Source organism: Eupeodes corollae, chromosome 1 (genome assembly GCF_945859685.1).
Source record: "Eupeodes corollae chromosome 1, idEupCoro1.1, whole genome shotgun sequence".
In the NCBI taxonomy this organism is placed as follows: domain Eukaryota; kingdom Metazoa; phylum Arthropoda; class Insecta; order Diptera; family Syrphidae; genus Eupeodes; species Eupeodes corollae.
This window is the reverse complement of record NC_079147.1, coordinates 116,472,500-116,477,163: the sequence shown is the minus strand read 5'-3', so window position 1 is coordinate 116,477,163 and position 4,664 is coordinate 116,472,500.

Below are 4,664 nucleotides of genomic sequence, written 5' to 3'. Positions count from 1 at the left end.
TTGTCATGTGTTCTTCCTGTCTGTTGTTCTTTCTCTTCTGTCTTGTATTAATGTCTTACGTTGCTATCACCTTACATAGTCTATTCGCTCAAGGTGCTGTGTTCTCCATTCTGTACATTTATGTGCTGAGTAGTGTGTAATGTAATGTAATTCTTTGAAATCTGAAGGATTTCAAAACTATAATACCTTTTGTCAAACACAAGTGGCTTCATTTTGTTTTAACATTACAAAAGTTGAATGAAATTTTTTTTTTATTACATTTTAAATTCGTAAATAATAATAATACCATGTTAAGGAACCTTCTTTTACTATTTACTGTTCTACTATTTGCGTCAAGAACTAGCTTTTTAATTTCTCTTTTCTCTGGCTTCCTCTATTGCAATTAATCAACTGGCCCATTTTTTGAGATAGCACGCTCATTAAATTTTAATAAATCGAGGGCAAGGCTGATTGGCTTTTTCACCATCCTGTTGAAACCACCTATCGTACAATCCCATATATTTGAAGTCAGACCACAAATAATCATTAGTAATAGCGCAATAACGCTGGCCGTTCCAAATAACGTGGCGGTGGTTATAGTCGCTAAAAAACTATGGTCCAATAACGTCCCCTGCATTCAAACCGCACTAAACAATTGTTTTTGTTGTGGGTGAAGTAAAGATTCATAGAGCAAATGTAGATATTTTGTTTATTATATTTCAATTGACGATTTCTTGTGCACCTGTCCTACTTCCTTCTTTTCTAAATTCGATAACTTTACACTTTTCAAGGTTAAAAAAAAAAGAAAACCTTTGACAATATTCCGAAATTATCATTTTCTGGAGTCTTTAAGGGGCGGTTGGTAGCAAAATAATGTCTGCATATATAAGAAAATTGACAACCGTGTATGTCATTAACATACAGTACAAAAATAGATAAAAGTCAATGACGTCTGAAAATAAACTGACAGATAAGTAACATCCTAAGCAGCGGCTTAACATTTCCATAAAGGTCTTTAATGTCTCCAATATTCCTACTTTGTATAACTTGCCGCTTTCAAATCTGTAAAGGAATACTTAATTTTTTTTATTTTCTTGTATTTCAAGTTTAATTAAGATAAAAAACCTTATCTGATGTGCTAAGACCTTCGTTGAATTAGTTAAAAATAATCAAAATCAGCACTATACACTTATACAGTATCGGACATGGTACTGAAATTTAAAGCAGTTTCAAATAAATGTTACTGCTTTTAATCTTAAATAAAAAAAAGGCAAAGCTAAGGTCCTAATATTACAATAACACATTATTTTTTTCTTCTAAAAACCGTGTTCACTAACTTTGAAATCATATTATTAAAGAAACTTTAGATTAATAATTAAATTATAAATATTTTTAAGGGGTGTAGAAAGAGAATGACGTATGTAATTATAAAATCGGGTTAGATTACATTTTTCTAGACCCTAATAATAATTTCCACTTAGTTCGAAAAAAATATTGGAATAGCGAAAAATTTATTACAACGACGGGTTCAAATGGAAAGACTTGAAGATATTTTCACCCATGATACAAAAATAATTATACTGGGGTAATGCCTATGTACCTACCAACACAATCATATTAATGCATTTTTAAAATTTCAATAAACAGAACCTCCATATATCTACATTTGCTAGAAAATTATTAATTGCACTTAAATTGGATATGGCAATTATAATTTTATTTTTAAAATAACTTTGTCATTTAAAATATTAAGACTTATTTTCGTTTAATGTGATACAATTATAAGATTTGGCACTCATATACAATATGTCACAAAATGTACAACTAAAGTCCCTTGCACAGTGAAATTGCTTTTCATCACCTCAGGCCAATTAAATCTCTCGTTTTCAACGATAGGAGAAAGTATGAATCATATTATCATAGTATTCGAACTCAGCTTCGGCAATAAGGCCACATGATGTGTTGATGTTTTTCATTAGTTAGGTATAATCAAATTCTTATTATTAAACGAGTATACTTCTAGTATAAGTTCCCAAATTTTAAAAACAAAGAATACCATTGAAAAAAAAAATCGAAGTTGAAGGGAGCAAACAGTGTTTTTAAATTTAGATACTAACGAATTTTGTTTATTAGTCAATTAAAAATGATTGCTTCCGGTAATTAAAGATGTGTATTAGTACCTGTTTACCATTCACTGGAGTTCCGTTATATATCAAGATGCTTTTTTTCTTTAATTTGTCCATTAAATATAATTTCATGTCATGTTAGTGTTGGTCGTAAATTCGAAAGAACTATACTTCAGTTGTTTTGATATTTTCAAACAAAATGATGCTTAATTGTATCATCCAAGGTAGATATATTTTTGGTTTTCTAAAAATATGTAGTGTAGTCTGTTTTTGAATATTCTTTATCGTAAAGTGGAAGCCAACTAGTAAGATTGTGCTATTCGTTTTGCAAATGATGTGGAACGTTCTTAATAAATGAGGCAAATGATTTTAAATTCTGGAAAGAGAACATTTTCTTTTGAACTTTAATGTTCCTTAGTAAATCTAACTTAAAGACTAGTACAATTGATTTTGATAAAAAAAAACAAATGCTTACAAAAAAGTAATGTAAATTAAGCATAATAAACGTGCGATCAATAAAAAAAAAACGACTTAAACTTTAATGTCATCCTTATGCCCATTAGACTTAGAGTCTTAGAGAAATATAAACGGCATTAAACTGCTGACATATTGGGAGCGGTTCAAATCCTGTTTTTCACAATCCTGTATTTTGGCAAAACTGAATTTTGAAATACTGAATTTTGTCATACAGAATAAAGAATTTTGTTCGTTCAGAACTTTATATTTTGATCACAGATTTAGTATTATGACAGATTTAGTATTATGACCCATAAAGTATTTTAATAAAAGTGTGAGTTTGGGTATATGCAAAGTACATATGCACTAAAATAAAAGAAATCCCCCAAAACAAAGTACGCATATCGAAACTCGTGCTGCGCTAATTGAAAGCTTAGCCAACATTTGCATTGTTTTATAGATCACATATAAAATAAATAAATTTAAACTTTTCAATATGCTGTTACAAAATATTTTAATTCCATATAAATGAAAATGGTAATGGTTGTCCCCATGTTTTTATTAAACTAGTTGGAAAGTAATAAATAAATAAGATGGCGCCACCTTCCGTTGAGAACTAAGGCCTAGTGACTTACAAATCTAAGCCTAAGACCTACAGTTTTAAACCGAATTCGAAAGACTTATTTAAGAAAGCACTTTTCATGACAAGAATTACTCTTGAAACAGTTGTCTATTCCTCGCAAGAGGACAAAAAAAACTTAAGATGGCACAGGGAGGTATTGAACCTCTTTCATGAATTTACTACGACTTTTTTTTTTATAATTCATTTTTATTAATTCATTCTTAAACCTATCTTAAAGCTAGACAAAAATTCATAAAACTAGCCTAATTATCCATAACTTACAACTAACTTAATGGTCCCATACGGACACTCTAAGTTAAACTTAAAACTAATGCCTTTCGGCCCTAAGATCTATTTTACTTCATTTAAATTTTATTTATTTTTGTATTTATTAGAAAATTTGAAAAAAAAAACTAATATCAATATCCTTTTTTATTTTTACTTACAAACTACTTAAAATAAGGTCCTTAAATAAAACTTAAAGCTTACTTAAACTACCTATTCTACCTATAAACTACTTAAAACTAGAACAACCACAGCAGCAAATCTAACGTGTTTTGTTTTATATTTTATTGTCTTTTTTATGTTTTTTTTTTAATTTTTTTTATATTTTTTTTATATTCCATGTTTTTTTTGTTTTTTTTTTTAATTTTATTTTTTTTTTGTATTTTTTTTTGTGTGCCACCATGCCTATTCTACTTAAAACTAAACCCTATAACTATAAAACAAGTATGTAAGCCGGCCAAGGCTTAAAACCCCATCCCGACTACCCACTATCAAGTGCTGATTGAAGCCACCAAAACTGGTTCTCCTGCTTCACCCTATCAGTTCGGTCCCGTTCGGACACAGCCCTACTGAACCGAAGGAGCTCCGCTCCACCTTGTGCCATTATCCTGTATCAGACCGCATTTGTCTAAAAGGAGGAGTGCTTCTGGTGGCATAAAGCCGCTCAAGCGTGCACTTTCAAAATACTCGTCGTTCGGATAGAACGCCCCGAAAATTAAATTGTTGGTCGAAGACATAGCTCTTGCAATGTGACCTCGAACGAGTTTTATCACGAAATTGTCAATTCTGTTGATTCGAGCCCCGTTGTATAGGACCTCGTTGGAAAAGTAATGCACATAAGAAGACTCGGCTGTTCGATATAAGCCGGTACAGCGTCGTAAACACTGCCGCTCGAACACCCGAAACTTCTCCATTTGGGAAGGGGCAACGTTGAACCACACAGGACAACCAAAAACGATCATTGGCCGTATGAGAGCAGCATTTATATGTCTGTCGAAATATAAATACTGATCTAACCAGATAGTCCTACGCACTAACCATGACGCCACGCTTAATATACAGTTTGAAAGTGATACAAGACTTTAAAAACAAAATTACACCTGGTGTGAAATAGAAAAACCAATAGATCCAAGCAATCCAAGCATAAAGCAGCATTTCGCTTAGTTGTTGTAAAACAAATAATAAATAGGAAAATT